This window comes from Schistocerca serialis, chromosome 6, assembly GCF_023864345.2.
Source record: "Schistocerca serialis cubense isolate TAMUIC-IGC-003099 chromosome 6, iqSchSeri2.2, whole genome shotgun sequence".
Classification (NCBI taxonomy): domain Eukaryota; kingdom Metazoa; phylum Arthropoda; class Insecta; order Orthoptera; family Acrididae; genus Schistocerca; species Schistocerca serialis.
The window spans coordinates 723,302,086-723,325,857 of NC_064643.1; the positions used below are offsets into that span (position 1 = coordinate 723,302,086).

Sequence of the window (23,772 nt, forward strand, 5' to 3'; positions counted from 1 at the left end):
ACCTCATTTATTTTTGCACGTAGACAGGTACATATACACACTCAAATAAGAACACAGTTCTGTGTGTACATCAAGTGTTGTGAACTCATACATAGTTCCATGTAGTGACATGCTACATGCATCAAAGTAGTAGCCCACTTATTTCTTTGTGGGTTTTGGGGTTTACCCTGACAGTTCTAGTAAATAGGTTCATAATTATCGGTAGAAGTTGTAAATATGAGCTGCCAGCTGTATGGCATAAATGCTACACATTAAAGTCTTGAAGGTCTGTTTCTGCAATTTATGATGAGAAACGTATTGAATATGCGTATGTACTCTTGTTGAGACATCTTTGTCAGGGGATACTACACAATATCATCTGTAAATAAAAATAAAACGAGTTAAACTGTGCACACACACACACACCACACCAATATACATACGCAATTGATGATACAGAATAATGCTGATGCACATTGGCCCTTCATGGCACCAATGTTAACTCTCCAGTTTCACATGGCTAACTTAAAAAAAAAAAAAAATAGAAATGTGTGGCCGCTGTGGTGCAGCAAACTGTGACAAGTTATTGTTTCAGTCTTTGGTAGAATAGAAGACAGTGTTACCTACTGTTTGAATCTATGGAATTAACATACAACTGTGCCTGAACCAACTGTACCACACCAACCAAATATCTTCATTCACTTTTAGGTGGAAGATGGTTTGATAGGAATGGTGTTAATGTACGATTATTGTCCCTAAGAAACTCCTTTGTTTGATGACTGAGTTCTATGTGTTTTGAATCAATGTAATCTTTGATCAGCACATCAGAAGGTTCATCACCTTCATTTACTGTTATTTTCAGATTGTCTTGTGCTGGTTGCGCTCAAATTTATCCATAGAGTAGATGTGTAGAGTAAATTTATACAGTATAATACTAACGGTAGAAAGTATATCTCCAAATTCCTACGGAGTGAAATTTCCTAGGTCTGTTATAAATAGCCGTGCAAGTTACTACCTGTAGATGAGAAATAGCATGCCTAAGCTTTTTTCTTGGTGAGTGAATAACAGGTTTCTACCTGCGTGCAAAACATGTTTGCATCAACTAAGTGTTGAGGGCTATAAACAGGTGGAAAATCCCTAGCATCATAAATACTACTCAGATTCAGACAGGTTATTACTGAAATTGCATACGTAAGTGGTTTCTTGTGTGATGTTCTTATGAGAGAAAAACAAGTGTACATCTCCTAAGTGGATTCCTAGATATAGCTGACGGGTTTAGACCTACAGGGGGAATACATCTGCATCTTGCCTATGAACAACAAGTTTTAACACATCTGAGATCTCAATCTTGCACATGAATATTTCCGTGATGTGTCACTTCACACAACCATTAGGCAATGCATAGCACATAAGCTGGGGTGATCATTGCTATGACATGTTGCAGTGCAAGTAGGCAATGACCTGGGGCAAGTGAAAGGCATCAGGCTTCATGACGGTGGTGTGGGAAAGGAGAATTCAGAGTAGTGGAAGCTGTAATGACACATTCCGACGCAGAGACATACAATACCTTAAAGGCTGCGTCAAAAATTAAATTGAGAGGCATGTAGGTTATAATCTTTGTAATGTTCACATTGGATTCTCTTTTGTTTCATACTCCAAGAAGGAGCTAAGGGACACTTTCGATTGTTGCCTCGTGGAGGATGGACGTAATTTTTGGTGTCTGCGAAAGGCAGCCATATTGTTAGTAATTATGGTTTGTGCGACGAGCAGAGCAAGTCTTATTGTCTTGTGAAAAAAAAATAGTGAGAAGTATCGAAGTGTTACGAAAATTATTTAAAGCAACGTAGCATTGTATTCCTTGGTTTCCACCGTCTTCGTGAAGTGAACCGATGCCGACTTAGGAAGATACACACGGTCAACAAAGAGAAGAACTTCGATGGCGACTGATGAATTAATATTGTGGCAGAAGGACTAATTCTACGTCTAAGGTGAGAACTCTGATTAAATCAACAATGACGTAGAATTCAAAATGTAATTAATCGGAATGGTAAATTATATTACAGGCATATTTCACGCAGCACTGTATTTGTCCGCATTCAAGCCGGTCAATACAATCCGTAAAAAAGCCTTTCAAAAATTCTAAAGTTAAAAAACACAATAAAAACAAAATGTTTTTTTATATATTTCGCCACACTGGCGACCGCTGACAGGGACAGTGCTGGTGGAACAATGAGTAAGTACTTCATTGTTGTGCTACAAATGTACTTGTACTAATTACTGTTTCTCTGTTACATGACGCACATGGAAAATGACGAATAAGGTGAAACAATATTAACTGTATAAACGGATGGCACAATAACCAGAAGGAACAAGGACAAGGATTTACAAAACTAACGTAATCCTGAGTGACGCAGCTCAGCCGGAAATAAGGTAGGAAAGCGCAAACGCATGCAGTGGCTGCACCTTGGCTTAGCTCCACTTAAAGCAGAACCTTTTCCTTTCCAAATTAAAATCCTGGTAGTGTTTGTGGCAACACACAATTACACTTTGATAATTACTTTTTTATGTTCAACAATCGCAGAATTAGAAGACGTAGTGCGCCATCTTGTAAATTTCCGACGCGCAACAAATAACAATCGCGAGATATTTTTATTAATTCAACTGCGAGAGAATTTAAAGATTTAGATTAACAGTAAAGTACAGATAAAAATAATATCTCCACAATGGAATCGGAGAACTTTAATTTGACAAATGTTCATGGACACGTCACCGATTCTGACAATAGTGACGTAAATGATGACGCAATTAGTTTTTCAGCACAACATAATGTAGAAGTAAATACAATTCAATTGCACTCCACAGGGATTAACAATAACGAACCACTTGCAAATGAAACCTTGTGCACAGTCGATGAAGCATCGATTACCAGATCAGATGAAAATATTTCGCGTGAAATCAGTGAACCTAGCCCGGTTTCGATTCAATCAGACCGTGGCAGAGAAACAATGGCAACAAATAATGGCATAAATACAAACACAAGCTTCGTCAGTTACGCTTGAGGCATTATATAGTCTGATGTCAAACGTGAGCGAGCAATTATCTGATTTAAAGATGAGTCACAACACAACGAACACAAAACTGGCGAATCTAGAAGTCAGCCACAACACAATGTACACAAAACTGGCGAATCTAGAAATCAGCCACAACACAACGAACACAAAACTGGCGATTCTAGAAATCAGCCACAACATGACAAACACAAAATTGTCAAACATGGAAATTGGGTTCCAACTGCAGTTTTCAAGTGTAAACACGCAATTTGAAAACATACACAGACATTTCGATCAACGCTTAAATAAACTCACCAATGAAATCGATCAAAAGATCGAAGACAAAGTCATCAAAACCGTCAATAGTGTATACAATGTATTGGCAAATGACTTAGAAAAGAAATTGTCAGATCTTACAAACAAACAGGAACAGGAACTGTCAGAAATAGTAGAAACACACAATCAAACACAAACCGTACAAAAAGAAATACATGAAAACGTACAGGCTATTCAATTAAATTTAACAAGAGTACAGTCCGCATGTGAAGAAATACCTGACCAAGTTAATAAAGTTAACGAAGAAGTCGGTTTTCTGAAACAGGGGACTCGACGTATCAACGCGGACATTATCAAAATAAATGAAACTTTAGAAAACGGTAATGTAAATGAATCAATAACTGACCGGGAAACAAAACTTTTTGAAAAATTAGGTAATGAAATCAGAGTAGCCGAGGACAGAATACGCAAGGAAATTGCTGGCAGACTGAATGTTTCAAATGACTTGCCTACGTCAAGCAACAGGCAGCGCGACACTTACTCGCCCGCGCCAGATTACGATGTCAATAACGCAGAACATCACGCGCCCAGTCCGGCGTATGTGCACGCACCGGCGCAGGCAAACAATGGCTATTCGCCAAACGCGGTGCTGCAACAGGCAGTAGGCGTGTCGCCTTGCATCTCGACGATTCTAGTCGATGAGAGCCTGTTGAAACATAGACAGTTTCCAGTTTTCTCCACAGAATCCAGAAAAACTCATCCAGTCGTATTTGTAAGAGCATTTAAAAATGTCTTACCAAGAAACTGGACTGAGGCACAGAAGATTAGATATGTAGTAGGCTTCACACAAGGCGACGCACTTTTGTGGGCCACAGACATGGCTGAACAGTGCGTCACCTACGAACAATTTGAACGGGCTTTCTTGGAGAAATCTTGGTCTGCTGGGGTCCAAGAAAGACTGCGACGTGAGGTATTCAACCCACAACCGTTCAACCTCAAAAACGGCGGGTTGAGAAAGTATTTCGAAAAGTACTTGAATAAGACGCGCTATTGGAACAATCCAATGCCGCACGTAGATGTTCTCAAAATTCTGAAAAACAGACTACCCGCGAACTTACGCGAAAAATTGGTAACCATACCGGAGAACGACCTTGAATACTTTCTTTCCGTGCTTGACTCAATTGATCTAATGTACGAAGAAGAGCCGAGCACAAGTAATCGGAATGAATATTCCGGAACCAATCAAAACAACGGTAACGGATATCATTTTAATGGCAGTGGACAAAACCCACACAGTTGGCATCCGTATGCGACAAGGCCAAATAATGGAACCTGGAATTACGGAAATCGGAGGAATTCGGCGCCACAGAGACGTGAAGACCGAAGGTATAGTACAGATTACGGTCCACGCCGGTATGGAAATGATAGAAATCACGTGAATGATTGGTCAGGCCCGCGTGATGAAAGGCGGCACACAAATGACAATTACAATAGTTACAGTAATAGGAATGACAGACCAAGGAGGAATGGCGACGGCCGGTCGCAAGAAAATGTTGCACGCAGCGGTCCGGAAACTAATTGGCGACAGAATAACCACTCAGTACACTTTGTAGAGGTAACGGACAGTACTGAAGCAACGCCGTTGTCTCCCCCGGTAAACAACAATCGGTCGTAATGAGCCCCCACCGGCCGACCGATTTGACAACAGGGGGCACAAACAAGCACACATTACATCTTAGACAATTATTTTTAAGATATGATCAGGATGCGACCGTAGAAGATGATCTATGTGAAGAAGAGATGAAAGCACCGGACAAGGTAAGTGACCTCGTGCCGGCTGTAATAACAGCAAAGATAGGAACTATAATTACCAACGTAATTTTAGATACAGGCGCATCTACGAATATTATTTCTAACAGTTTATTTAAAGAAGTTTCGAAAGCATTAAAAGTACCAGTGTTGCCAACGGAAAATTGTAAAATCTTGACAGCTGTAGGTAACAAGTCAAAAAGTATTAAGTGGCAGACGCAAATACCTGTTACCATTAGCGATGTCACGATAAACTGTACATTCTTAATCGTTGACAAGTTAATCGTCAATTGTATTTTAGGTATGGAAGTTTTCCGGCAGTATAAAGTAAACATCGACATAGGCAGTGGACTTTGCTATTTCCGAGTGGGCAGTCGTAGTGTGAAGGTTAATCTTGTAAAGTCAACAATAGATCGTAATGGCCAATTACAGAAACAAGCTGAAGTAAAATTAGTTTACCCACAAGTTTTATTGATAGATATTCCTTTCCCCGAACAGTTAGACAAGGAAATAATTAACGAACAGGCCGCCCACGAGAAGGTAGGAAAATCCACTTGTCTTTCAGAAACGCAACAAAATGAACTAGCAGATCTTATTTATGAATACCGAGTCATTTTTAGAAAACAGCCGACAATAATCAAAAAGTATGAATACAAAATGGAAGTCTACCCACATAAAACGTACTGCCATAAATCATATACGATACCATGGGTAAAGAAGGAAGCGGTTCGCAAAGAAATAGATAGAATGGTTCTGTGGAAGGTGATAGAACCTTCGCATTCACCATACTGCAGTCCCATCCTAGCTGTCAGCAAACCTGACGGGTCAGTCAGATTAGTACTTGATGCGCGGGAAATTAATAAGATCATCGTACCAATACGCACTAGGCCGGAGAACTTAGATGAGCAATTGCTTAAATTTCATGGAGTGAAGTATTTAACATCCGTTGACATGAAGGCTTCGTATTGGCAAAAAGCCCTACATAGTGATAGCAGAAAATATACTGCGTTCATTCATGCTGGCAGAAGCTATCAATTCCAACTCAACGTGAGTGCTGGGGTGTTTATAGAGGCTTTGGACAGAGTATTGGGTCCAGAACTGATTAGCAAAGTGACGTTGTATGTAGACGATCTCTTGATAGCCACGGAGACCTGGCAAGAGCATGTAGAATTGGTACACAAAGTGTTCCAAAAGTTCCGAGAATATGATGTCACAGCAAATTTTAAGAAGTCCTAATTCGGAAGGGATCGAATAAAATTTTTAGGCCACATTATTTCACCAGGAGGAGTTTTACCAGATCCAAAAAAGCTTGATGCCATAAAATATTTCCCCTCACCACAAACACGTAAGCAATTGAAAGCTTTTCTGCGGCTCACGTCATTTTTTTCGAAAATTCGTGCCTAAACAGTTACTGAATAGTGATTCCCTACTCAACCTTTTAAGGAAAAACCACACATGGTCGTGGACAGAAAAATGTGAGGAAGATTTCGTAAAAATCAAACAGGCACTCATAAACGCACCCATTTTGAAGCATCCTAACATGAACTACAACTTTTGTTTGAGCACGGACGCCTCATGTCAGGGATTAGGCTCTTGTCTGTTCCAATTAGTAGATGATAATGGAAAACAGAAAATAAACATAATTAATTTTGCCAGTAGAACGTTAACGGAATGTGGAAGAGCCTATTCGGCAACTGAACCTGAAGCGTTAGCTGTAGTGTGGGCTTTCCGCAAGTTCCAGTACTATCTCTGGGGAAGGCATACACGAGTGTTTTGTGACCATCAAGCATCGTTTTTACTCACATGCAAATTGTTGCACAAACGGATTGCACGTTGGTGTTTATTCCTCCAGGAATTTGATTTCGAGATAGTTTATATCAAGGGTGAACAGAATATAATTGCCGACGCATTATCGCGCTTGCCACAAGGTTTGAGCGAGTTCAATGAATTGATCGAGCAGATGCATGATGGCACATTTCAACCATATTACAGAAAGATGTGTAAAGACATGAGCAAACTACAAAAGGAAGACAATAGATGGAGACAAGTTATACAAAAACTGCAGGCAGATGACAATAGTACACTGAAACAATATTACACAATGTCAAACGATGTTCGTTTCTGCAGGCGCAATCCACAATCCAACACCTGGTGTGTCTGCATCCCGGAAGAATACATAGACATTTGATAAGACACACACATAGAGTATGGGGCCACTATGGAGTATCAAAATGTACAGCGAAAATATCAACGTATTGTTACTTCCCGAACCTCAGACGCAGGATTGAACAAATAATAAAAAAGTGTACAATATGTCAGAAGGTTAAACATCTTAATAGATCTTGTTTGGACGTATTACGCCCTATCATTCCAACTAGACCAAGAGATCTAGTTTCCGTGAACGCAGCAGGACCATATCCACGAGCTAGGGGAGGAGTTAGATATGTGATCGCATTTTTTGATGTCTTCACAAAGTACTTAAAAATGTATGCTATAAAAGCAGTACTGTCGGGATCAATAATCAAACACATGATAGAAGACTGCATACCACTAGTGGGAAAACCGAAAATTATATTAACTGATAATGCAACAAACTTCACTAGTAATAAATGGAAAACATTTCTCGAATCTCAAAACATAAAGCATATATTGGTATCCAAATTTCACCCAGAATCGAGCCCGGTTGAGAGAAATTTTAAAGAATTTAATCGCTTTATAAGAACTTATATACCAAATAGACAAAGTGGGTGGAATACATAGCCCCCTTTCAGCATATTGTAAATAATTTAATTCATACTTCAACAGGCTTTACACCTACAGAGTTAATGTTTCAAGGCACAGAACTTGACGAATGGGCTAAACCTTTACCTAAATTAGCCACAAAGGAAATAACACTAGACGAAAAGGTACGTCAAGCATTACTACAGATGGAAGAACAAGCAGAAATAAGGAAAAAACAATTCAACAAAAAGATAAGAAAGGTTACAGAATTTAACATTGGACAGGAAATACTATTACGTACCCACCCAAAATCCTCTAAAATTAAGGCATTAAACAAAAAGTGGCAGTTGTTGTATGATGGCCCTTTCATTATAATAGACAAACCCCACCCAGGATGTTATCTGTTAGGTAACACACGAACGGGCAAGATGAAAGGGTTATACCCCCACAAGGATATCAAGGAACTTTTTCATTAAAGGTTATATATTATTTTAGCAAAATTGAAATTATACAACCTTGGATCACATAGTAAAATTGCTGTCATTAACCTAAGAAACTTGCGAACACAAATAAATAAATAAATACTTTAAGTCCGGTGTTCGTAGTTTAAGAAGTACATTGAAAAAGACAGTCAGTTAGTGAAAAACATGCATTAAACTAGAAAACATAACTGAAATTTCAGTTAAAAAAACATCGAAACTAGTAATCAACTGGGGGCATATGCCAGCTGAACAACGCATAGTTAACCACACCTAATGAAACATGTGTTACTGTGAGTCTTTAACACTATAAAATAAACCATACGGTACTTTTGTAGTCTAACTCAGTTATTTAAGAGAGAGGAACGAAGACAAATTAGCGCGAAGGTCAGAGTTTGTTCGCTTGAGACGAGCAACAAACCACGCGTCGAAGTTGCAATCCAACGCTCAGTTCATGAGCACGCGATAGATGCATGTTAGAGGTGGCAAAAAATAACGTAACTGATAGAAATAACCGGTTACTGAGAAGTAACGGTTACTGCGATAACCGTTCCTCTGATTCTGGCAGTTATTTCAATAACTGTTTAGTGTCAACAATGCCTCGCGCCATCTGTTGACCGAAGATCGTACTGCGCATTTGGAAGGCGTTCTATAGACCATGGGAATAACTGTGAGACTGCGCGCCATCTGTTGATAAGAACTGTGGACTATTTCGTGGGCCTTCGTTACTTTTAGAATAAACAATTAAATAAAGTTAATGTCCGAGCCGTGGCTGATAGGAGCTGCAGTACAGGCATTAACAAGTATGGTCGTTCCCTTAAGCCACCGCCTTACGTGTTAATTTAGCTTGGACGGGTAGTACAAGGAAAGTTACTAAGGAATTCGAGCGACTATGGAAATAACTGTCAGAGCGGTATTCTCCTCTGGCAGTTATCGTTATTGGCTCGTAGTTCTAGTTCTCTGGTAGTTATCGGGCTACCACCACAGATAACCTGGAAGCTGGTAACGGAATAACTGTGTGTCTAGACGTTCCTGACTCGGTGACTCCAGTTAAAGGTCGTAGTTCCAGGTGATATTTCCAGAGAGGATAGTAACTGGAGCGAACAAATATTTTCGTACTGCTACGGAAATAGCCGCTGGCCATCGCGAATGACAAATAACATGTCAGAAAGTATAACATAATACAGTGGAATATAATAATTATTATCCTCATCATTTGTCAGGAGATTGTCAAAATACGTGAATATATCACAGTAACTGCTAATATTTACAGAATTGGTACACTGACAGAATAAAACACAGTTACGTACTTTTAATAAATTTATCGTATACAGAATACCCGATCTTGACTGTTGCAACCAAGTGCTGTCAAAACTGAAATATAGCAGAATTTTTACCTGAGCTGGTCTATCAGTCTCTGTTACGATATTCATCTACAGAGTAGAAGGAGGGGTCACTGGAAGCGTCTGATTCCACCCGTCTGCTTCGACGTAAAGGTGTTGTGGTGTGCGAATGTCATTACGGCACGGTGTTTATGAGTTGGTTTTTGTGTGTGTGTGTGTGTGTGTGTGTGTGTGTGTGTGTGTGTGTGTGTGGGGGGGGGGGGGGGGGGGCTGTCGATCTAGGTTGCAGTGCCGGAATTTGCTGGTGGTAATTAATTATTATTATTATTATTATTTTTTTTCTAGCTGTGATGTTTTGTGTATTTATGAAGTATTGAATGTGATTTAATTTATGTAGGGATGATTGATTTGTGGACTTTTGGGATTGTGGTTTTATTTTTCGCAGTTGTAGGTGTTGGTTTTTTGGCATCAGTAGCTGTGGTGGACCTATATAGGTCACCGGATAATGACCGATTCCCATTTTCATAATTGTGTGTGTGTTGATGTTTTAGTATCGTCATCTGAGGTTGACCTATGTAGGTCAAGGGAAATGTCTGATTCCAATTTTCGTACTTTTAGTTATGGGTATTGGTGTTTTGGTATGGTCACCTATAGTTGACCTATATTGTTCAAGGGAAGTGTCCGATTCCAGCAGATTTTTTGTTGGTGTAGCAGAATGCTGTATTTTTTTTCTTTTTGTTCTTCATTTTGTGTTTTGGGATCATGGTGTGTTTTTTTTACTAGCTTGTCCTCACCCTAAAACCCCCAACTTCCCGCAGTTGTCCCATTGGTTTGATTGTATTTTTGGTGGGAAATGTTATTGTATTATTTATATGTATCTTCGTGTTTGTTGCCATGTGTATGTAGTGACGTCATAGACACACTTAAAATAGACATTTCCGACATATTGATGATGGGTGGAATCAGACACTTATGTATCAAATAGTCATTCAAACACACTGTAAACCGTGCCTTATCTGAAACCAAGTTTTTAATGGTTGCTGACTTGCTGGCAGCTTATTGAAAATGCATGTTCCTGAATATTAGACCCCTTTTGGACCAAGGTAAGTAATTTTAGGTCTTTATGTAGATTGCTGTTCCCATTTCTAGTACTGATATTATGTATTAAGCTATTGGTTGGAAATACTTGTAACAAATTTCATTAAGGAATAAATATACTAGGAAGCAGTGGTTAGAATACAAAGTTCCTTGAACAGGTTCCTACATGATGTTCTTGAATTGATACCACAAACGATTTTTATTACACGCTTTTACATGCGAAAAACTTTTGCTAGGTTTGATGAGTTACCACAGAATATGTTCCCTTATGAAATAATAGAATGAAAAAATGTGGTATGCCCTTCCCAACTGAATTTATTATCGAGTTGTAATCCCAGAAATGTAACACTGTCAACCTTTTCGATCTGCATGTCTTCATATGTTATAAACATGCTGTCGCTGGAGAAATCGAGCAGTTTGCAAATCTGACATAAAACTTGGATTAGCGTACTCACACTTTCCCCAATAGGACTAGCTTTTACAGCACAGGAGTAAACTAATCTGTCACATTACGTATATTTTGTTGTATTACAAGGCTGTACACTTTATTCTATTATGTGAGCAGCACAAGAAATTAAGCTTCGAATTTAACCTACAGTACTCAGTTTACATATTACTTCATACTTAAAAATGCACGTTGTTAACATTTTACTTAAACAGTGCTTTGGCGAAGTTCCGCGTACTTTCTGTCGCAGCTGCGAAGATAATATTTCTAATAGCGACCGATAACCTACAAACATATAATCTGAAACACTAATAATCGTTCTAACATCAACTAAAATGTACCCGGAGTTAATAAGCTGAGGTTATGACACGATTCATACGACATTCCTGCTATTTCACACTACTCGCAGTTATACTGATAACTAAACTGATGGATTCCAACTACGTCGTTATTTAACTGTCGGAGTTATCGGTATTCGCTAGCGAAAAATAACTTGGCAGTTATTAATAACCGTTAACAATAACGGTTATCAAAGAATAACTGGAACTGTGATAACGGTTACTCCAGAATAACCGTTTGGCCCACCGCTAATGCATGTCAAGACGAGGTCATTGGCCGCGCTGTAGGCAGCGAGCCTGGGAGAAATCTTCCCCCTTCCCTGTCCGATCAGCTGAGTGTATACAAAGCGCGAAGGCGCATGCGCGGTCGAGTCCAGGCGTCACGTGACTCTTTTACACGATGGTGGCTATCACGAATAATGTTTACCAACAACGCAGAGTTTTCCCCGCGCCTACAGTCCAGTCGTGGTACATAAGCGCGCTTGCGCGGAACGTTTAAAAGTTTTGAGACCACTCTTACTATGAGACACAGTGATGAAAGCCATTCAAAAACAAGAAAGAAAATGGTACACAAGTCTTGTAAATAGTAGTTTAGAAAATTTAATTATAAGCTGGTACTACGTAATAAAAGTGAACATACAAGTACATACTGGCCATGGACGGTATTGTAATATTATATTATACTGAGTAAAAATCTTAGCTTGTACGGAAGGAGAAAGAAAATAGAAAAAAAATAAATAAATAATGCAGATATATAACCGGAAGAAAGGCTATGTACACGAGAACAAAACACAATTACATATAGGGAAAAAGCAGCAAAGAGGAAAGCAAAGAGATAACGCATACATTTACATTACACAGTAGCTAGCGATTTTCAGAATGAACAACAAGGTAAACGTGTGAATTTTCGTGACTAAGGAAAAGAATGACATAAGCCTTAAAATAGGAAAATAATAACCAGATCTATGCAGCGTGAGTAATGAACTGAATCGCTCTCAAAACAAATACCTAGGATTTATAGAGAGAGAAACACATTAACATTAGGAAACACCTAAAGCACTCAGCAAAGAACTTTGTAGAATATATAAGCTATACACGAGGTTACATGTACGAAAGCTTAAGTGTAAAGGAGGAAAATATGGAATGATTGCGCATTAATGGACCGTAAGGCAGTTATGTATGTAAGAAGAAATATTTAGTTGTAAGTATTATTAGTATTAGGGGACGATGCTCAGCACACCCTGAATTATTTTGGAATATTGAAGGAATGGTGCAAGGTACCGAAAAAGGGCTCCACCAGCAATGTGTATATTAAGTGGTAGATATTTTTTGTGTGTATAAACGTATGTATGAATGTGTGGAAGGCGAAAGAAGCTCTGTACATGTACGGAACCTAAACAACATAGAAGTGTTTAAGGAAAATTAAACTCTAAGACAACCTCTTATAAACATGTATACCTAACATCAAGAAATAACTTAATTAAAACCTTAAGACTCTACGAGTTTACGAGAAAATACGAAATACCTGATACCCAGTGCAACATTAGCGATTCTTCACTCATGTATGCAGAAGGAAGATATGAATTACTTTACACACTTGAAACATGAAATGATAAATCATGTCAAAATTATATCTTTCATACATATCACGATTTACAGTCACAAAGAATGAAAATGATATCGCCGCTGTACGAGAAACAGGTAAGTAGTGTGATGGACGACCTGTAAGCAAAGGAATCGTCTATAAAATAAACTATGAAAAAAAAACGTCATACAGAATTTCATGCTGCACTGAAGCTATGAAAGTCGGATTATTCGTGTACATAGATTTTCATGACAACCAATGTATTAAAATGTCTGTATTTTTTCTCCCATGATAACACAAGACGCCTATAAGCATACTTTAATTGAAGATGATACACGCACACAAGGGCGTGCCGCTATTATGAAACTCTGTACATAGTAATAGTAGTTACACCCTGAACTTCAAAATTTTATGTTTATATGTCCATGTTAAGGTAGGAAGTTTTATTAGGGTTAATGATTTACAAGCACACCAGAATGTGCTTACGCCCAAAACACTGTACATATTAGGGTTATGCTGCATATAAATGATTATTTCGTGCATTTTCAGATTTTATATGTAAAAAACCGTAGCATACACGTAGTCGTTGCCACTACCCTAAGTAGAAGGTAGAAAATTCCCTTCCCAAACTTCAGTGGAGCGGCTACAGGTGTATTCTCTGCATGCTGATGCATGTCGTTGCGTATGAAGAATACGTAACGGAGGTAAACCTTAACTTATACTCGAGTTCAAGAAGGAAAACAAAGGACTTGTTCCTTCTAACAGATTAATGGAAAAAGGCGGGTGTGTGTGTCAGTAAAGTCCAAGACGAAGAAGCCACTATGAGTGGTCAAAAATTTTTTCAATTTTAGTCGATAGTTTTTTCCTGTAGTTAATGTAAACAATGTATTGTATGTATAATATGTTATTCCATTGTATGTGATGTACGTTGTACTTCATGCCAAGTCCCGTGACTTACAAATTTGTGAATAATTATGTACATTGACCAGAAGTATTGAGGGAAATGAATCTCGGTACAATAGGTAAAAGGGGTTAATGCGAAAAAAAGAGTGTAGTGAAAAAGAAAGTTTCGATCGCAATACTCCCTGTAAGAGTGGTGTGGGTAGAAATTAAAATTGTGCAAAGCAGTGCTACGTTACAAGTGTCAGCGAGCCTAAACAAGTGACATCGAAAATTGAAGCTTGTATCATCAAACGACCCATGGCGTCACAATAGGAAAGGACAATGCCAAACAAGTTTGACATGGTACGCTTCTTACCTGGAGTTGCATCGACGGGATCGTCCTCCGCCTCGCACATAGTGTGGTGTGTTCTGCGGGGCACATATTCCAATGTACCTCGTCGTATCCAGTCTAAGTACTGGAAGGAACTACAAAAAGCACACGCATGCTGAGGTTCGGAAGTCTCGACGGTACCCGCACGTCGGTGTATATTCAGTGCCCTGGCGCGTGCATTCAACCAACGTCGCCCGCTAACGGACGACCAAACTATCAGGCGCGAGTATCACCCGCCCATATTCAACACTGGGTCTAGCGAACAAAGCTCGTCGCCCCAGAATAAATACAGAAGGCAATACAAGGACTTAATTTTCACCTCTGATGAGGAAGGAAACATTTGTAAATAACGTTGTATTCATTGTATATTTTATTGTACAAACTTTACCACATGATGTCGTTTTCTCAGTATTGACCAAAACTTTGTATATTAGGATTAAGGTTTGTAAATATTAGCATAAGTATACCAAAAAACTGACACACACTCAGTAATACCAAAGAATTCACAGTGCCATGAAAATGAGACAATAGAAATGAAGTTTGGAAATAAAAGACCCCCAAACATATCAATTGCAAGGTCGACTACTGTACCCTGTCAACCAAATAAGATTTTCTAGTGACAGTATACAGTAGGGGGGCAGTTGTAATGACACATTCCGACGCAGAGACATACAATACCTTAAAGGCTGCGCCAAAGGTTAAATTGAGAGGCATGTAGGTTATAATCTTTGTAATGTTCACATTGGATTCTCTTTTGTTTCATACTCCAAGAAGGAGCTAAGGGACACTTTCGATTGTTGCCTCGTGGAGGATGGACGTAATTTTTGGTGTCTGCGAAAGGCAGCCATATTGTTAGTAATTATGGTTTGTGCGACGAGCAGAGCAAGTCTTATTGTCTTGTGAAAAAAAAAAAATAGTGAGAAGTATCGAAGTGTTACGAAAATTATTTAAAGCAACGTAGCATTGTATTCCTTGGTTTCCACCGTCGTCGTGAAGTGAACCGATGCCGACTTAGGTAGATACACACGGTCAACAAAGAGAAGAACTTCGATGGCGACTGATGAATTAATATTGTGGCAGAAGGACTAATTCTACGTCTAAGGTGAGAACTCTGATTAAATCAACAATGACGTAGAATTCAAAATGTAATTAATCGGAATGGTAAATTATATTACAGGCATATTTCACGCAGCACTGTATTTGTCCGCATTCAAGCCGGTCAATACAATCCGTAAAAAAGCCTTTCAAAAATTCTAAAGTTAAAAAACACAATAAAAACAAAATGTTTCTTTATTTATTTCGCCACAAAGCGATATGAGGTCACGTGGTCAGGCACTGCAGTGGAGAGTGCTGTGCCACCAGTGTGCGTACTGCTCAGTAGTACTTCCAGTGACGGAACTGTCGGCTGGTAGCTAGTGGCATGGCATTGGCACAGCATGGTGCAGTAACCTGATGTGGTGAGGTGGCTGACAGAGTGCTGCTCACAAATATTAATACATTGCTGGAGCAGACTTATCATGTGGGTCACTGAGGAGACTCTACTTGATTTTATTGTTTAAATACATAAGTATTTGAAACTTCCTGGCAGATTAAAACTGTGTGCCCGACCGAGACTCGAACTCGGGACCTTTGCCTTTCGCGGGCAAGTGCTCTACCAAGTTCTGCAAGGTTCGCAGGAGAGCTTCTGTAAAGTTTGGAAGGTAGGAGACGAGGTACTGGCAGAAGTAAAGCTGTGAGTACCGGGCGTGAGTCGTGCTTCGGTAGCTCAGTTGGTAGAGCACTTGCCCGCAAAAGGCAAAGGTCCCGAGTTCGAGTCTCGGTCGGACACACAGTTTTAATCTGCCAGGAAGTTTCATATCAGCGCACACTCCGCTGCAGAGTGAAAATCTCATTCTGGATACATAAGTACACTCCTGGAAATTGAAATAAGAACACCGTGAATTCATTGTCCCAGGAAGGGGAAACTTTATTGACACATTCCTGGGGTCCGATACAACACATGATCACACTGACAGAACCACAGGCACATAGACACAGGCAACAGAGCATGCACAATGTCGGCACTAGTACAGTGTATATCCACCTTTCGCAGCAATGCAGGCTGCTATTCTCCCATGGAGACGATCGTAGAGATGCTGGATGTAGTCCTGTAGAACGGCTTGCCATGCCATTTCCACCTGGTGCCTCAGTTGGACCAGCGTTCGTGCTGGACGTGCAGACCGCGTGAGACGACGCTTCATCCAGTCCCAAACATGCTCAATGGGGGACAGATCCGGAGATCTTGCTGGCCAGGGTAGTTGACTTACACCTTCTAGAGCACGTTGGGTGGCACGGGATACATGCGGACGTGCATTGTCCTGTTGGAACAGCAAGTTCCCTTGCCGGTCTAGGAATGGTAGAACGATGGGTTCGATGACGGTTTGGATGTACCGTGCACTATTCAGTGTCCCCTCGACGATCACCAGTGGTGTACGGCCAGTGTAGGAGATCGCTCCCCACACCATGATGCCGGGTGTTGGCCCTGTGTGCCTCGGTCGTATGCAGTCCTGATTGTGGCGCTCACCTGCACGGCGCCAAACACGCATACGACCATCATTGGCACCAAGGCAGAAGCGACTCTCATCGCTGAAGACGACACGTCTCCATTCGTCCCTCCATTCACGCCTGTCGCGACACCACTGGAGGCGGGCTGCACGATGTTGGGGCGTGAGCGGAAGACGGCCTAACGGTGTGCGGGACCGTAGCCCAGCTTCATGGAGACGGTTGCGAATGGTCCTCGCCGATACCCCAGGAGCAACAGTGTCCCTAATTTGCTGGGAAGTGGCGGTGCGGTCCCCTACGGCACTGCGTAGGATCCTACGGTCTTGGCGTGCATCCGTGCGTCGCTGCGGTCCGGTCCCAGGTCGACGGGCACGTGCGCCTTCCGCCGACCACTGGCGACAACATCGATGTACTGTGGAGACCTCACGCCCCACGTGTTGAGCAATTCGGCGGTACGTCCACCCGGCCTCCCGCATGCCCACTATACGCCCTCGCTCAAAGTCCGTCAACTGCACATACGGTTCACGTCCACGCTGTCGCGGCATGCTACCAGTGTTAAAGACTGCGATGGAGCTCCGTATGCCACGGCAAACTGGCTGACACTGACGGCGGCGGTGCACAAATGCTGCGCAGCTAGCGCCATTCGACGGCCAACACCGCGGTTCCTGGTGTGTCCGCTGTGCCGTGCGTGTGATCATTGCTTATACAGCCCTCTCGCAGTGTCCGGAGCAAGTATGGTGGGTCTGACACACCGGTGTCAATGTGTTCTTTTTTCCATTTCCAGGAGTGTATTTGTTCATCTCTTATCATACCATAGTGTTTAAACAGCACATAATTTAAAACTTGGGATAAGTCAGCTGTTGGGTTTCAGTCTTGAGGTAACTGGGTGTGGGAATTTGTTTAAACTGTGATGTCGGATGGATGGAGGTGAATTGTTAAGCTGCAATATTAGAGTGATGGAAGAAGTTATATAGGAATTATTTTAAACTAGGCTATTTGAGTCTATCTCCAGTTTAAACATAGGATTCTATACTTAGCAGAAATGAGCTGTAGCTTAAGAGGAAAGCTAATGATTTTTTGAATTTCCAAACGTTTTAAACTTATAACAAGTGATTTGATCACCATGCTAACATCGCCCATACTGTACCGTGGCATCGTAGGGCTGTGCTCATGTTCCCAGGTCAGCCATATTGAATAGTGACATCATAGGCCTGTTCTTGTATTACAGATCAGCGATCTTGGATCACGTACTTGGACTGTGACATCGAAGAGCTATGCTCGTATTCCCAGAGCGGCGGTCTTGAACTATGACTTAAAACAGCTGTGCTTGTATTTCCAGGACAGCCATCTTGGATAACCATCATGGATTTTTTTTTTTAATTTGACATGACCAGAACAATGCCCCATCTTAGATTATCCGCCAATCTACACTTAGGCCAACTGGACTATCAGCTGTGACATCATAGGAATGGGGGAAAACCCTCTAGCACAATAGGGCTATTTTGAATTTACCACTGCATTTTGAATTTTTCATCATTTTATATATAGGGCAATCGGCCTATGATGTCAGAATGGCAGAGGGGGGGGGGGGGTGGGAGGGGAAGGGGGCAATCTGGCAATAATGCATGTTGTCATTGAAGATATCATAGGAGGGAGAAAATCTGGCGACAATACTGGCTGCGCTTGGAGCCACACAGCCCTACTACTCAAATCCCTGGATTCCATGGTAGTTGTCCCACTAACCCATCCCCTATTCTCGAAGTATCTTCCATAGACTGCTTTCATCGCCTTTTCTTTTCAGTACTTCTTCATTTGTTACATTGTGTGGCTAATTAACTTTTAACATTTCGAGGTTTCTCATACTTTGCTCTTCACAGCCGTAGTGTACACTGCTATGGTCCAGATGGTCATACGCTTTCAGGACACTTTTCCTTATTTTTGTAACGGTATCTGATACCAGCGTAGCTTTTTGTGAAGAAAGCTCTCTGCGTCAGTTTCTAATGTCTTCTTGACTCACTGATTCTGTGAAACATTGCTTCGTAAAAGGAGAATTTTACTACTGTGCTGTTGCCGATACTGACTTTACGAAAGTTGTTATTCTGCATTCGATTACTCTTCGTCACCTCCATTCTTGCATTGTTCATAAACCATATTCTGTTCTCAGTATACCGTTCATTAGGTTTTGCATATCTTCCTTGCACATAGCCAAATGGGTGGTGTGTGTGTCTTCTGCGAACGTCAATGATGCTGTCTGTTCCGCTTGAAATTTTGTTATTCTCCACAGTTTTATTTCCTGTATTGTTTCTACGGCTACAAGTTGAACAACAGCGGTAATATGCTGCAATCCTACTTCTTTACACAAACATGGCTTTATTGACTTTCCATCTTTTTTACACCCACTTCAGATTTGTAACTGTTGCGGATTTTTGCTTACCTCTTGTGAAGCCGTCATACAACAGCATCACGATATCATTAAGGAGATTATTTCCGTATCTCATGTTCCAGTCTAGATACCGCTATAAAGTGCACTGCAGAGGGTACGCCCAACTATTCCTATTATAGGGGTTTTTCCGTTCCCTTCATGTACGGACTGCAGGAAGAATGATTGCCTTGACGTTTTCCGTACGTGCTGTAAGTAATCTTGTCTTCGCGATCCCAATGGCAGCGATATCTAGGGAGTCGTAATACATTCCTAAATTCAGTACATAAAGGTTGTTCCAAAAGCAATCTACGTATGTTTTCATGGGCTAGTATACGTATATCTTTCGAAGTCTGCCCGTTCCTTCAGCGTCTTCGCACTCTCCCACGGCTCAACAAACCTCTGACCATTCGTGCTGCCATCCTTTGTATCCGTTCGTTCAATATACCCTGCTGCTCTTATTTGGCATGGGTCTCACACATCTGAGCAATACTCAGAAAAAGGGTCGCACGAGTGTTTTGTATGCAGTATCCTTTGTAGACTGCATTTGTCTAGTATTCCACCAATGAAACTCAATCTGCCACTTGCTTTGTCTACGACTGAACCTATTCGTTTGTGTTTGTTCCATTTAATATCCCTATTAACAGTTATACCCAGTTATTTGTATGAATCGATGGATTCCATTTATGATTAATTGATGCTATATTGATAGATTTTTCGTTTTGTGAAGCGCACAATTTTGCTTTTCTGGACATTTAAAGCAAGTAACCAGTCTTTGCACCACTTTGAAATCTTATCAAGAGGTGACTGAATACCTGTGCAACTTCTTTCAGATAGAACTTCATTATAGATAACTGTGTCATTTCAAAAAAGCCTTAATTACTATTTGTATTTTCTGCAAGGTCATTAAAATACAACACACTTCTCTGGGGCACATACTACATGAAGTTACTTCTACATCAGTCGATGACTCTCCATCCAAGATAACTTACTGCGTCTTCCCTACCTTTTGATAACAAGATTATAGGGCTCTAGTTGTCGAAAATGTGTGATTTATTGAACACAAAAAGTTTCGGGACTACATTATGCCACTATCAAGTTCTATAAAACAAGAAAAACACAAATCACTACTTCTCATTAGTACAAATACTACCTTATGAATAACGTAAATCTGTCTACTTTACCACGTACTATCATGTGCTTTAAAATTAATATGCCGTTAGACATTCAAAAATAATGGTGCAACGTAACACTCTCATGATGCTCTGTTTACTAACGAAATCCAACATGTTGTGTTAAATAAACCACAAATTTTCGATAACTGTTCGTTATAATCTCCACACTAATTCAATTATTATTGGTTTCTTCGTCTTTAAATGGTTCAAATGGCTCTAAGCACTATGGGACTTAACATCTGAGGTCATCAGTCCCCTAGACTTAGGAATACTTAAACCTAACTAACCTAAGGACATTAGACACATCCATGCCCAAGGAAGGATTCGAACCTGTGACCGTAGCAGCAGCGCGGTTCCGGACTGAAGCGCCGAGAACCGCTCGGTAACAGCGGCCGGCTCTTCGTCTTTAGCTTACGAAATTTAATTAAAGAGAGTTTTACACCAGACGCGTTTCGCTTTTATGTTTAAGCATCTTCTGTGGGAGAATAAGTAAACAAGAGGCAGAAACACCGTAAGTAAAGTGCATACCAACTTTATAAACAAATATATTGTTTTCAGACTATCCGACTTGCATATTAACAGCAGAAGATGCTTTATAAGAAAAGCAAACGGTGTCTCGTGTAAAATTCTTTTTACTTAAATTGCAGAAACCAATAATAACTGATTTCAACAGCTGCAGCGGAAGATGGCCATGAAAACAAACATATCCATATTAATTACTTGCTTGTCTCAGTAGCCGGCCGTTGTAACCGAGCGGCTCTAGGCGCTTCAGTCGAGAACCGTGCTGCTGCTACGGTCGTAGGTTCGAGTTCTGCCTCGGGCATGGATGAGTGTGCTGTCCTTAGGTTAGTTAGGTTTAAGTAGTTCTAAGTCTAGGGGACTGATGACCTCAGATGTTAAATCCCATAGTGCTCAGAGCCATTTGCACCATTTTGTCTGAGCACTTTAGCGCCAATCTTCTAAGGATTGTGAACCTCTCATTCGTCAGTATACTGAACTATAGTTTGGAAAAGAACATTCGTTTTCCTGCCTCGGGCATGGATGTGTGTGATGTCCTTAGGTTAGTTAGGTTTAAGTAGTTCTAAGTTCTAGGGGACTGATGACCACAGATGTTAAGTCCCATAGTGCTCAGAGCCATTTGAACCATTTTTTGAACATTCGTTTATGAAGAGAAACAAAATAAAGTTTTATTTTGTTTCAGTTACGCAGGTAACCGTTTATTTTTGTGTACTCTTTTGGTGTTTCCAAACGGTTATTATTTTATATTTGCAAACACTTTCGCCAGAACAGGTTTCAGGCATCGACAGGTGCAGCGATAATTCTGTCACGATAACATAATGGCGTCAAATACTTATGCGTTGACAAACAGACGAGTGCTTCCGTACTACACAGCGTGATGTGGCCGCGATTACAATCAGTTACGTGTCCGCACTCGAAAGATAACGGTATTAACACCGTACTTAATTGAAATCCCATCTCCTGATCGATAAGACTACCTGGCAGTTTGAACGGCAGGCTATGAGGTGGACCCCGTCCCTGTACTAAGGTCCGGAGTACACAAACTAAAGGTCACCCTGCGATGATTCCCAAACGCCTGCTATTGGCAGAACCAGAAGATACACCTGTACTAGGCTACACGTATTTCGTGTAAAATTAGCGCGGTTGGACGTCCATGAGGGACCGCATATTTCGTTTCACTTTCTGTCTTTAGGTATTAAATGATGCCCCTCATCTTGTACATAAAGCCCGCTTTAGCTTGAATGGCACTCATATTCCTTACATATGTAAACGCCTTACACTTAATATTCATCAAGCAGAACTGGCGCGTTTTACTCACGATACTAGTGTTCAAAAATAAAAGAAAGTATTAGATCGAAAGCAACATAATAAATTGTTAATGATGTTTTTCAGAAAATTATTAAGTAGTTCTCTGGAGATGGTTCACACTAAATTTTGAGGAAACACTATACTCAGGTCTCTACAATAAACAGAACAAGCCAACAACTAAGTAACACTTAATCAGGTGTCAGTAAACAGATAGAATGCACGTTTTTTCGAATATATATATTATAGAAACTTGAACTGGAACAGACGTATTACTGAGCTCATCAAAAAATTTTCAGCTACTTTTGCTCTTCGTATGGTTCCTAATCTTGGAAACAAACGGGTCAACCTCGTAACGTACACTGACGGGAAAAAGTTGCCGCACCAAGGAATAATTAATGTTGAGTAATGAAATTCCGGGAATACATTTGTCTAGGTAATATCTTTCAGTGATTAACATTGCAAGATCACAGGTTAATGTAATCGCGAGATACGCCATTGCAAATATGAAATGCTGGTACATTAATAACCGCTGTAACCTCCAGAACGCTGAATGCAAGCACGCAGACGTGCGTTTATTGTCTCGTACAGGTCCCGGTCGGCAGATGGGATGGAGTTCCATGCCTGCTGCATTTGGTCGGGCGATACAGAGACGGTTAATACTAAGTTCGGCGCCGGCCGGGGTGGCCGAGCGTTTCTAGGCGCTACACTCTGGAACCGCGCGACCGCTACGGTCCCAGATTCAAATCCTGCGTTGGGCATGGGTGTGTGTGATGTCCTTAGGTTACTTAGGTTTCAGTAGTTCTAAGTTCTAGGGGACTGATGACCTCAGAAGTTAAGTCCCATAGTGCTCAGAGCCATTTGAACCATTTTGAAGTTCGGCGGCCATGTGCAAGGCTTATTGAGTGCGATGCCACATTGGGCGACTTGCGGGTCGACAAAGCGGATGAAATGATGATGACGTCAGCACAACACCCAGTCCCTGAGAGGAGAAAATCTCCCACCCCAGCCGGAATCGAACCCGGGCCACCATGCGTGGCAATCGAACGCGCTGACGGTTCAGCTATTGGGGTGGACATGGTTACTACCGTTTGTGGTTGACTCTAACAAGGGAACCTCCCCACCGCACCCCCCTCAGATTTAGTTATAAGTTGGTACAGTGGATAGGCCTTGAAAAACTGAGCACAGATCAATCGAGAAAACAGGAGGGAGTTGTGTGGAACTACGAAAAAAATAAGCAAAATATACAAACTGAGAAGTCCATGCGCAAGGTAGGCAACATAAAGGATAGGTTGAGCCCAGGAGCGCCGTGGTCCCGTGGCTAGCGTGAGCAGCTCCGGAACGAGACGTCTTGGGTTCAAGTCTTCCCTCTAGTAAAAAGTTTAATTCTTCATTTTCGCAAAGTTATGATCTGTCC

General features: G+C 40.9%; 1 non-coding gene across 1 annotated transcript; it reads left to right on the top strand.

The window, feature by feature from the left end:
• The first annotated feature begins 16,150 nt into the window (after nucleotides 1-16,150).
• On the top strand, nucleotides 16,151-16,225 carry Trnal-caa (transfer RNA leucine (anticodon CAA)). The gene has a single exon. It is a non-coding gene; the product is annotated as a tRNA-Leu (tRNA).
• The last annotated feature ends 7,547 nt before the right edge of the window (nucleotides 16,226-23,772 follow it).